Source organism: Cynocephalus volans, chromosome 15, assembly GCF_027409185.1.
Source record: "Cynocephalus volans isolate mCynVol1 chromosome 15, mCynVol1.pri, whole genome shotgun sequence".
Taxonomy (NCBI): Eukaryota; Metazoa; Chordata; class Mammalia; order Dermoptera; family Cynocephalidae; genus Cynocephalus; species Cynocephalus volans.
The window spans coordinates 90219526-90233019 of record NC_084474.1 but is presented as its reverse complement, the minus strand read 5'-3'; the positions used below and the strand labels follow the sequence as shown (position 1 = coordinate 90233019).

Here is a 13494-nt window from a genome sequence, read left to right as displayed (position 1 = left end):
TCCCAACAAGTAAGATTCACGCCTTCGGGCCAGTCTTACAATTGACATCAGGACACAAAATCTACTCGCAGAAACACAACCAGAGTTATTAAGAAAAACATGTGTGTGTGTGTGTGTGTGTGTGTGTATCGTGTAACTGTACAGCTGAAGCCTGCTAAAGGCTTCCCATCTGGGCAGCATCACCAGCCTTTCCAGATGGCCTGCTCAACCTTCTATTACATCTCTTTCCTCATCTCATGTTCTCCACCTTCACTGGCCTCTTCATTTTTCCATGAAGCTTCCAGGCTTGTTTCACTACAGACGTTTTTGTTTTTCTTTTTAATTTTATGTTTTTTACTTTCTATTCCTTCTGCCTGGCACTCTCCTCCTCCTGATATATACATGGCTGAATTCAGTGGATCTTCCCAGAGCCTCCTAGGATAACTGAGACACCTCCTTGCAACTGCCCCTATCTTCTTTTCTGTTCTGCTTTTCTCTAAAGCAAATGCCATTAGCTGACACGCTGGGTATTAAATAAATTACCATTTATTTAATATCTGTCTTCTTCCACTACCATACACACTGATTTATTTAATGGTGTATCCCAGAGAAACAAGAGAAGAGCCTGGCATACAGGGAGTGTTCAGTCAATATTAGTTAAGGAATGAATATTGAATAATCATATATTTATGTGATTCCCCAAAAGAATTTGAAATGATATTAAAAACTAATTCACACATATAACTTGCTAATGGTGAAGAATAACAACTTTGAAAAAAAAGATGAATGCCGCAGATAACTGAGATGATTGTTACTGGATTTGAAGGCAAAATAATCTTGTATCATAGCACCTTTTAAAAATACAAATTATTTTAGGCCTAATGCTTTATTATAGCCAACCTACAGGCCACTTATAGAAATTTTGAGCCCCTTTTTGACCGGCTGGTTAAACCCAGGTGTGAAAGTAATTTCTGTTTCTCCACCTTCCCCTTTCCCTGTGTCCTGAAAGGACACTTGTATGCTGGGTATTCCCACTGACCCCTTCCTCCCCAGTCTATCCTCTGCCTTCTTTGCCAGCTGAATCCTGGAAGCTGCACTACCTGGTCTTTCTTCCCAGCTGATGCCCAAAAGTTTCTTCAAATGGGATATCTCACTGGGGAACTAACTGGAGACTGGATGGTGGAAGGAGAGGACTCAATGCACTTATTCTATTTTCCATTTCTTGGCTTTGGAGCATCTCTGTCTGTAGCTGACCCTCCGTGTCTAGAGAGTCTAGAGGGCACCTCGTCTTAAGCGTGCCAGCTCCCGTCCAGCCTCCAGTAACATGTAGCCTTCCTCTTGGCCTTCTGTGCTTGAGGTATGTAATGGCTTCCCTCTCTTGCTAGCACTTCAGCATCACCTCCTTACTCTCTTCATCCAGCTCACACCTGTTAAGACTCCTTTCATCCAAATGTCTTAAAAACCCCAGCTGAATGTGCCTCCTGTTTCCTGACCTGTCTGTGTCTTGTCTGTCTGTCTTTGCTCCTGTTTCCCTCATGATTTTCACTGACCCACAACACTTACTTTCTGGGTCACTTTGAGTAGAAAGTCCATTTTAGGCCCCAGAAAATGACCACAGGCAAGCTTTTTATGTGGTCTTAATTTCTTTTTTAGATTTAAAAATTTAGTATGGTTGGCATTGGAAGAGTATAAAAGTGTTTAATATGGCAATGATTAACCTCCAGAGTTGTTATTAAGGTAGAATTATAAAACAAAGCTCATGAAAATATTTGTGAAATATAAAATGCATGTCATTGCCATTATTGTTAATTATACCAATAATGAACTGGCTGACTTTGATGTGCAGATTCCATGTTGATTTAAAAAAATAGAACATCTGGCTAAGGTTTTTTTGTCCTATTCACTCAATAAAATGATTTTTTCAAAGTGAGAGAAGTTAACTAATAATCTTTCTTATCTTTTCCCCTAGAATCCTGATGCTTATTAACTAGGCTGCATGCCACCTGGCTTAAGGAAGTGGTCTGTTCAGGGTGGCATGCCCCTAAAGTCATTGTTCCCAGTACTGACTGAACATCATCTCATCTATAGCACTAATACAAAATAAAGATACTCCCGAGGAGATTATCTTTTAGTATATTCTTTTTTGGTGGTGGGGGGGGGGGGGCACTAGCGTCTGTATTTTTAAGACTCTCTATAAGAGTCCAGCTTATTGAGCAAGTATTTATGAGCTGTTTACTACACGCTTGACACTAAGTGAAGAGAATAGTGATGGGCAAGACAGACAGATTCTGTCCCCACAGAGCATAGAATGCCCTGGGGATCTAAGCAGAGCAGAGAGCTCCTGCTCAAAACGTTTCATTCCCAAACCCTTATCCATGATTCACTAGTTAATTGGAACAGTGTCACTTTAAATCTAATCCATGGCTCAGACCCCTGGGTTATATCCAGCTAAGCCAGCTAAAGCAATGTCTTCATTGAGTCCTATTATATTTGTTATGCATGAGGTCTCTTGGGAAAATAAAAATTTCATTGTGAAGAATTTCAGTTGTAAATATTTTAGATTTTTGTACTGATGATCAGTAAAGGATACCCCATAGTAAACACAGAGTTTTACTCCCCATGAGGATTATTTAGAATGGGACTGAAGGCTTGGATGTTTTAATAGCTTATGCTTTCCAACAAAGAGACCTCGATAGCATGTCTGCACATTATAACAGCGGGGCCCAATGAAACAATATCTGTGAGAATAGCAGATAGACTCCCTCTGAGAAGCCATGTGGGATTGAGACTTCACTCTTGAGCATGACTTACAAAAAAGTAGTGATCCGGGAGGAGACACACGTTCAGTCAGCCAGATGACACAGATCCACCCTGGACATTTAAAAAATTTCTGTGAGGCAGTCAAAATCTGTTCTACCAATTCTTTCTGTTCCGTTTACTTCCCAATGAGCACTTACCTTTCTGCCCGTGAGGGGTGGTGGAAAGGTGGGGAAATGATCTGAGCAGTTAGGACTCCTAAATGTTAGTCCTGACTCACAACTTGCTCGATGTGTCCCTGAAACATTCATGTGTTCAGTTTTCTGTCTCTGGAGCACGACTTTATGAGGCTCTCTCCAGATCTAACCTTCAGATGCCATCTGCTTCGCTGGCAAACTAGTCATTTGTCTTAGCCATCAATTATTTATGTAAAATCTTTCAAATAAATACCTCTATAAAATAAAAATCTTCCAATTTCGTGGTCTAAACAACAGGAAGAATGGGCACTATTTTCTACCCAACCTCCTCAGGCACTATTTTCTACCCAACACATGCTGATAAGGCATGTGTTATTAACATCCCAGCGATGTTCACGTTTACAAGGTCCAGGCTCCTTCTCCTGTTAGCAGCATAACTTTGATGTCTGGAGTCCTGGTTTCCAGGTATATTAAATGACATTGCATTTTTTTGTGTGGGTTTAGAAGGTACTAAATAATTAACACGCAAAAGTAACTGTCCATACCTCCCTTTTATTTTCTTCCCCAATTTCCCATTTCAAGTTCCTCAAATGAGACTCTTCAATGTTAGAAATGATGTCCCAATGGAAAAGCAGATCAGGAAGATACACTTAAACAACATTGCTACATTACATCAATCACCAATTTCATTTTAGTTGCCTGAATATACCTTGGGTTTTTGGAATACTGGTTATTTCTTATAACATGTTTGCTGAATCAGACATTCTCCAAAAGCAAAGAGTTTTACTAGTTTGAAAAGAATTTAGGTTTTTCCTCTCCTTTTTGGAATCATCTTCTTTTAACTGCCATCAGCAGGGAAGTAACAAACAGATCATTAGCATTGATGATGTCATAATGAATCATGGAAAAGCATTGGTTTTCATAGTGTCATCATTAATTATAGCAAACATTGAAATGCAGTGGGGTTAATTTTGTCTTATTAACTGAAGCAAATGCTTTGAAATATTAATTAATAAAGTCAATCAATAAATTGATGATAGTAAAATTAATCATTCAAAAATTTTTAATCCTGCAAAATAAAGTTTGTAGATCAAGAAGATTTCATTAGTCTAATTTATTGCTTCCATATTATATAACATTAGCCCTTCAAAAATCACTAGAAAATCCAAGGAAAGTTTCTTTCATTTTCCTCAATCTTAATTTTAGTCATCAAAGTAGGAATGATGTGGCCTACAACCTATGTTAGTATGAGGATTAAATGGGATCATTAATAGGAAATCATCCATCAACAATCAAATTGTGGATGGTTTCTTATTACTCCTATAAACAAGATAGGTTTGGGTGGGGGAAAGGTGCACCCTTCGCTTTGCATTTACAAAACAATAATCATAGTTACACAAAAGATCACAAAAATCCAGCCTTTATTAATTAACCTTGTGTGCCAAGCACTATGTTAAACGCTTTATGTAGATTATGTAATCCTCATGAAAAACATTTAAGGAATTTATTATAGGACCCACTTCACCAATGAGAAAATTAGGATTAACAAGGCTAAATTCCTAGCTCAAGATCACAAAAGTAATGAGTGATGGTGCCAGATCTAGTTTAATTCCAGAATCCATATCCTTAAGCACAAGGCTATTCTGTCTCTGAGAATATCTAGCTACTTTCTCTTAACTAATTTGCATCCATATGGCCTTGGGTTGACCAGTTGGCTTTCTGGAATTCATTTATGTACAAAAGAAATTAATGAAGAAACTAAGACTGGAGAAAGAAATCCTAGAGTAAGGTACACGAACCTGGTCTGACAAATGTAAAAGGGAATTGGTGAGAAGACTCTTTATAACACAGTCTTTAGCTGATTGAATATGAACTTTGATATCATCACTATGTAAGCATGTAAAATTCAAAGTCCAGTGAGATATAGGTTTATCTTTAAGGAGTACAAAGCATTTTGTCTGGCCCCAAGTAATTAAATACTTATTCTTTTATTTTACAAGGTAATAGATCTGAAAAAAATAAATAAAAATACATTTTAATAGATTATGCTTCTGTGCTCTCCTCATACTATGTACCTAACATCAGTTATAGTTCTTTCTAACTTAAATGTTAAAACTACAATTCTCAAGAACCATGGGAAAGAAAAAAAAAATGCAATCACTTTAAGAGTTCGAATAACACAGTGGCTAAGACTCTTTCCCATCCCCAAATACCCAGGTGGTTATGTAACTATAAGCAAATGACTTTACCTTTCTAAGCATTTTTCTTATAATGGGGCTAATTAAGACATCTAGTTATAGATTTCTTGTGGAGATTAAATGAGTTGGCTTATGGTGTCTGGCTTATAGAAGGTACTTGGAATATGAAGACTATTATATCTGTGTGTTTGTAACTAACATGTAGCAAAATACATGAAACCATATATTCTGAATTAATTAACCAATTCATTAACTAATTAATTATTTGCTAGATTGCTGATATCCAGGGATGTCCATAGATAAATCCACTTCCTTGTGAAAAAGCAAACTTTCTATCATTAATGAGGAATAGACGACATACCCACTTGGCAAACATGTAACAAAATATTTTTACACCAGATGATAGTTTGTAAAAGTTTAGATTCAATCTTGCCCAAACCTTAGTGACTGTGATTCCATGAGCTGAAAATTAAATTCAGCATCATTAGAGATTCTTTTAAAGAAGTGATTCCATTTGTCTCTGAAGTAACGAAACACTATAATATTGATATAATTTACACTTGGGTACCACATTAGTAAGAAGTTTACTTATAAAGTATGGCATAGGGATATAGAAATTTATGTCTTCATGTCAACTGCTTAAAGGATTGTGGTAGGAGCTGTTTTGCAGTCTCTCACCTTGCCAAAAAGATGCTTGTGAAAGTGATATTCTCTGCTTAATTATTAATGCTGCATTGATTTGTTTTCTCACAGTCTAAGAGACAAAAAATCCATTAAGAAATATAAGCAGCAAAGTCACAGATAAAACTTACGGTTTAAATCACGAGAAAAAAAATATATATATTTAGCTAGGTCTCGTTAATCTTTCAAATTTAATTTCCTTTCCTTTAAAAAGGAGATTGTAAAGAATGTATTACCATTTTAGCAAAACAATATAAATATTGATGGTATTAATAGCATCTTTTATTTAGGACGTACCATTTACTATGCAAAGGACTAGACATTTCTGTATATCCTCTCATAATCCATCTCACATACCCCTCAAGGTAGGTTTGATCATGCTTGTTTTACAGGTGAGAACAAAGACAGATAAAGAAATTCTTTATTTCCTTCCTTCCTTCCTTCCTTCCTTCCTTCCTTCCTTCCTTCCTTCCTTCCTCTTAGAAAGTGACAAAGCAAAGGTTGGTCAGACTCATTTGCTTTTGCTGCTTATGGTTTATAATTTATTTGCTTATTGCTGTTGATATTAGTGTAATCCATGTCACATGTAGTTTACAAAAGGAAAGTACTTGTCCTTTGAATAGAATATACAGACACAGCATCACACTATGGGCCCATGGGAGGAGAGGGGGAGACAACACCTTTTCCCTAAGAACAACAACTCTGATCCCAGGAATGGTTCTCAGCACGTTGGGTAGCCAGGTGGACCCTCCAGCCCCAATCACAGCCTCTGCTGCAAGTTGGTTCCCATTTCCTGCCCCATCCCCACCCTGACTCCTTATGAAGAGCCCCTTGAGTTAAGACTAAGAAGATCATGTCCCTTGGAGTATGTGTCCCATATCTGAGAGAAGAAATATACACAACTGAACACCGAACACATGGGAGAGGAAAGGGACGCCACAAGAGAGGGAGAGGCATGCTCCCCAAGAGGTGGATGGGCTGAGCCCCCAATCAGCTCTGAAGGAGGCACTGCTTCCAGAGGTTCTTGAAAAAAGAATAAAATCATCCAACCAAGAGGGGAGTGGATGGGGAGGAGGGCAAGGAGTTGTCCCATTTATATACAACGGTATATACATACATGACCGATATTACATGTGCTTCAGTCTGATGTTTGCATGTCTGTCTGTCCGTCTGTCAGTCAGGGGGCTGGATCTGAAGAGCCTGGCACCATAACTCCTGCCACCCCCACCCTGGGAACAGAGGCTGGAACAAAAAAAGGAGCCAGCAGGAAGGACCTGGGCCTCAACCTCCACTCTGGCTCCAGAGTCCTGTGTGTGTGTGTGTGTGTGTGTGTGTGTGTGTGTGTGTGTGTGTAAGCGTGTGTGTGACTATGTGCATGCATGCACTCAGGGAACCTGTGTGCAAGTACATACAAGGGGAGAGGGTCACTGTCACAGATGCTAGGGGCAGGTGGGGCTGCTAGAGGCAAGGCCTGCCTGAGGTAGCTAGCTCACAGGTACATCCTCCGCAGGTCTCCGGGCACTGCGATCATGCTGCACTGAGGACAGAGCTTACTGGCACTCTCACCAGAGTCTGCAGCCAGCACTCCTCACAGTGCACATGCCAACACTGGATGGACGTTAGGGGCATCAGTTACCAGTCCATGCAGATGAGGCATTTGTAAGGGTCCCCCTGAGATAGCTGCCATTCAAGCTCCTGACCTGAGCCTTCAGGGACTCAAACATGGTGACAGCTTAATCTTTGGTGATTTTTCTCGATGTTCTCTTCTTGCAGGTCTTCTGCATGGCCTCCTGACTGCTGCTTTCACCACTGCTGGTGGATGGCATCTCATCACCAGCCCATTGGGAGAACTCAGGCGTGATGCGCTCCTCGGAGTGCCTCTATCTCTTTGGCTCCACCAAGCTCTTCACCTGTGCCGGAGATGATGTCACCTCCATGTGTTGTGGCAGCCCATACTCCAGCGTGTCATCCCCATCCACACCCAAGTCAGCATCTCTGTTCCCTTTGGCAATGCACACGACAAAGCCAGAGTCTCTGAAGCCACCTTCCAGGAGAGTGGTGGCCCGTACCCCCTTCTGTCCACATCACTCACACTTTTCAAAGCGGTGGCTGTTCTCATGCTTGATGTCCCCAGCATCATTCACAGTGGTGCGGGGCCTTCCCTCTGCTGTCATCTGGCTTCCTCCATTGCATTTCCCCGTCAGAGCCTTCCTTTGCATCTGCCAGGTGGCTCGCACTGGCAGGAAGGCCTCCTTCCTCCCTCCCGCTGCCCCCTGCTCTGCCCGCTGCTGGTGGCCTTCACGTAGCTGCTGGGGGCCACTTGTAGTTTAAATTATGATCCCTTTCTATGTGATTCCCTTAATGTTTCCCCTAAGCATCTGTCTTCCTCCTGTTTGACCATCTACCATGCTGAGGTTGTGGAGACGAAGGTTCCAGGACCCCACTTGATATCAGAGGGCTTTACAAGTGCACGAGGGGCAAGAACACACATGTGCTGAGCTGTCCAGGTGATCACAGGAATGACATAGGGAAAGCAGCAGGGAAGTCAGGGACAGAGTCAGAGTGCTGAAAACAGCACCACGGTATTCACGTTGCACATGTGCAGCAGAGGCCGTCGACAGTCTGACAAAACCCACTCCTTGGTCACAGGATTACAGTGCGGCCTGCCTGGACTTCACTCCACATCTTTGCACTTCTGTGTAGCCATATGCCTACTATGTGCTCACTGGTGCATGAGCAGAAATTATATGTGCTGTTTTGAGACCCGGGATTTTAAGGGTGGGGGAGCCTCGCCCAAGCTCTCTTTCCTCTTTCCACTGGCTGGATGCAGTGAACAGGGCTCTAGGGGAGGTTAGAGACACATGGTGGGAAGAGATTAAATTCACAAAAGGCTCTTGCTGATGTCAGTGCTGTATCTGGCAGTATGATGGAGGAAAATAAACTTTTATCTTGATTTGATTTGATTTCGTTAATCAGTGTTACTAATTCTTAGGTTCCTGTAACAAATACATAATCCAAACCTAGTCCATAGGAAAATTGATCAGTTTGTTTTGTTTTCTTTTCTTTTTTTTCATTTTTTGTGCTTTGATCCTTCTGTGATAATTGTGAGCCTTCTTTTTCTCTATTGTATTTTGTTAGTTACTTCTCCTTTACATACATGGTGCAAATCATACATATTGAACATCACTGTACAATTTCTAGTGATGTGTACCACTTGTTTTACAATGCAAATATTTTCAATATAATAGGCAGAATAATGAGCCCAAAGATGTCTAGGTCCTAGTCTCAGATATATAGGAATATGTCATGTTACATTGGAAGGGGGAATTAAGCTTGCTGATGTAATTATGATTGCTCAACAGCTGACCTTAAGATGGAGAGATTATCCTGGAATATATATGTAGGCCCAAAGTAATCAACTAAATTAGAAGTTCTTTGGACAAAATCCAAGATGTCTCTTGCTGTAATACTTTTGGCACCTAGAGTATTACAAGGCACGCATTAGACCCTCACTCTGTGGCATACTGAAGGGTACAATATTCAACATGGCCATTAGAAGTGGTCATCAACAATCAAGGCAGATATGTTTTTCTATCAAATTCCATAGCTTGTGCCAAATGATGTAGAAAAATGAAATTGTCATAATTTTTCTAGGTAGCAGCTTTGGCATGTGCATGTAGCCCAAAGTAGACAGGATCCTCGAAGTGAACCTTGTCATAGGCAATTAACATTTATTCAAGGATTCCAGCCAAATGTAGCGATAAATACCAACGGACAGGTCTGGGACAATTGGGATAGATGTGTCTGTTGGGTAATACACAAAATCAGCTACAGGGCTCATCAGGGTCACTTTTATTTATGCACCCACTGAGGTCACACATGGTGCCAAATGACAAAGGGAGGAAAAATATGAATTAGGAAAAATGCAAAATAGGGGGCATTGAAGTGAGACAACACAGATTTATTAGACATCCACTGCCTTTTTATGAATACCATTAAAAGGTACAAGTTCCTGCCCACTCAACTTTTTAGCTCTTGTGTTCTTTTCTCCCTGAAAATAATGTAGAAGTGGCTTACATTTTATTATTGTTATTAATATTACATGGAACAGTTATTGCAGTACTAATAAAAAGAAATATTTTGTGCTTATAATGGCTCTTTTTAAGAGAAGAATAAGCCTCTCTTGAAAGTCCAGAGTAAAGCATTTGCATCTTCATTTATGGGTGTAATTAGCACATTCGTCCAGGCTGTCATCAATGATAATCAACATAATAATAACTCCTTATGTTTATGTAGCCATATACAATTTACCAAGTATATTCCCATCCTTTATAGGACTATATCCACCATCTCTCTGGATTTTGTCAGTGATTCTTAGGGGAAGGCAAGACAAGGGGCAATGTTTCCACATTTGTTTGTTTATTTTTTAAGAGAGGAGAGAAAAGATTCAGAGAGGGACATCTCTAGGTCTGAGATCAGGTAAAAAGTCTCTTAGACAATAAGGTTCTGAGTTAGACAAAGCCATGTCCAGGTTATACCCCTCAAAACAGTTCAGTCCTCGATGCTGTCTTCATTGCCATTTATAGAAATTTCACATCCATATTGCTTTCCTTCCTACGTGATTTTTTTTATGACTAGGTACATCTATTGTGTAACCTGAAAGTCCGAATATCAGCCAATATGCTCTCTCTCATCATTTTCTTAAACCAATAGTGGGTGCAAATCCTTTATATAACTCTGTCCTGTATAAGGACGGAGGTTTTCTAGAGACTTGCTTCATTAATATTACAGTGTGATTTAAATAATGGGGTTTTGAGATCCCTGCCAGGTTCTTAGAGTCATCCTCTTACTGGGTAGTATTTTGTAAGCATGAATTAGTAGGAAGAGCATGGAATTGGATGGACAGGGTCAGGAATTTTGATTTTACCTTTTATTTTCAAATCAATGATATAATTTCCCTGAGTGGTATTAATAAAAAGGAGTTTATGATGCTACTTTATATTCTATTTGTGAAGAGTTAAATTAAGTAACTTAAACACTTAGTAGGATAAAGTTTAATTAATATAGGATTATTATTATTGCGTTCTTGTCTCCCAACAAGCCAGTTATTTCAAACAATATTGTGTCATCAGCTGTGCAAAGGCAGTGACCGTTCATTGGTCTCTGCTCTTTGTCCTCATTCCCTGACAGTTTCTACATAGACCTGAAAATGTCAGGAGTTGCTTTGTCACTTTGGGAGCACTTTGGGAATTAGACAGACAATGTTGCCAGAATTGCTCTCTCTTTGGGTTCACCTTTCACCGTTACTTTTCCTCTACACAGTATTTCACAACTCAGTGAGGAATACAGTAGGTATTCTGCACTAGAGAGGTACTCTCAGGTTAGCAAATGAACAAGTCAGGTCAGCATAGTTCTAGAAACTGCCATGATTCATAATTTATTTTTAAAGCATGTGAATCTAGTCTGGAGATGCAGCCAGGAAGCCGGAATTCTGAGCAAGAACAAGGGATAAGCCAACATCCAAAGAGAAACAAGCCAACTGAGACCTGACTTTCCCAGGTGGAAGAATTCCCCCTCTTCTTTCTGCCGTTACTGAAACTTGTACTTAGTTCTATCATGGACCACACTCACTCATGTTACCCAACCTGGTCTTATCCTCTTTCTAGACAGGGAGTTGTGATTTTTATCTTGTTTGCTTTAATTTCCATCTACTCAGTGTCTGACACTGTCTAGGTGTTCATTATGCACTTGTTGGGTTTAAATAGGACTGGAACCATGACATTGACATTCTAAAGCATTATAATTATATCATGCAGGCTCACAAATATTGCCCAAGCTTCCATTTACCTTATCCCTTTTTATTTATACAATTAATTATACATGGCTTATTAATGATAGCTATCATTTATTAAACTAATACCAGATACTCTACTGAAATTATTTCACTTAACACTTTTGTGTAATAACTTATTTTACAGTGTGCCATTCTTTTTCTCTCTCTCATGCTCTCAGATAAAGAAATTGAAGACCAGAGAGGGTGAGTAACTGGCTCAAAGTTACACAGCTGATGTGAGTAGTTTGATTCCAGTGTCTGTGGGCTTTCTCTGGGTAACATGAATGGGTTGCTTGCTGTTTTCCAGGTGTAGTGGATTTTCTTGCACCTATGTGTCTATGTGGATCTCAATTATAAAGGGAACATAGGGACAGAAGGTGGATGGAATCAGATGCCCTGAGAAGACATTTCATTTTTCAGCTCCAGTGCCCACTTGATTTTTCTAATTCCACTAGAACTACGGGAAAAAAAAAAAAAGAAAGAAAGAAAAGGAATCAGCAATATGAACACAGACAGGAGTTCACTTCACTGTTTATAAACCTTAATTAAACCAGATTTGTAAATCTTAATTGAACAACATATACAGGCATTAATAAAGCAGTATAATAACAATGCTCTCCCAATAAGACAACATACTAATACTAAATACTTATATTGCTGGAAAATGTACTCATATGGGCCTCATCAAAGCATAATGGGGAAGTAGCTAAACAGTTAATCTCATTAATTGCAATCAAAGGACAAAAAGTACAAACTGGTTGCCTAGAGAAATCAACTTTGCCAGATTTCCTCACAAACAGATATGGTGCTAATGAAGTGACAGTGTGAAAGAACATGTGAGGAATTCAGAAACTCAGCTGAAATGTCCAGGGAAAGACACAAACTGGGGAAAACCAAAGTCATCCTATGTAAAAGTCAATCTGTTCAAAATTACACTTAAATTCATTCGTTCATTCATTAGTTCAACAAATGTACATTTAACCCCTACTCTTTGAGCTGGCCACTGTTTTGAAAATGAAGTTTTAACATAAATGAGACATACTTCTTGATTAGGAAGTGTATTACTAAGAGAGATTAAAGGACTATTTTGTGCCAGACATTTACATAATATTTCTCATTCAATGTCTCTTTCTCTCTCTCTTTTTTTTTAATTTCCACAAGAACTTGTGAGTCGGGTGTTATAATAAGACTTTATAGGTTAAAAAATAAAAAAGATTTTGAGGTTCAGTAATTTGATCCAGGTCACATAATTAGTAAGTAAGTGAACAAGTGAGGACTTAAAGAGTCACCTGATTCCTAAGACTATGTGTATTATAAAATATATTCACAGACCAGTAGGATAGGCAGACTTGTATACAGATATTCGACTTCTGTTTCTTCTTTACCCAAACACCAGAGGCTGGTGTCACCTCTCAGCCTTGATTAAATGTCCTAACTGAAATTCTGACATTACTAGACATCTGCTGTTAGTCTAAGCACCATGTGGATTTGTTTTCTCCTCAGTGGATCTTTTATCTGCATGTCATAAGGCAGCTACTATCTTCCTTATTCTTGTCGCCACTTCCTGGCAAGTCCATCTGGTCTACCCAGTATCCACTTCTGACTGTGGGTTCTTGATCTTGAAACTCCTGCATGACTTTCCCCATTCAGAATCCACAATGATTTGATCTGGCCTGACCTTCACACTTCAACTCCAAAGCTAATCCAGGCAGGCCACGTCACATGTGTGTCTCTATCTCTGTGCATGACATTTTCTCTGCCCTGAAAGTTTTTCCCTGAATGTTCACTATAGGGAACTCTCAACTTATCCCTCAATATTGGGCTCAAATGACAGTTCTGTAAATCCTTC

General features: G+C 39.4%; 1 pseudogene; it reads right to left on the bottom strand.

The window, feature by feature from the left end:
• Positions 1-7301: 7301 nt before the first annotated feature.
• LOC134363729 (E3 ubiquitin-protein ligase RNF220-like) lies at positions 7302-8031 on the bottom strand (annotated as a pseudogene).
• Between the last annotated feature and the right edge of the window lie 5463 nt (positions 8032-13494).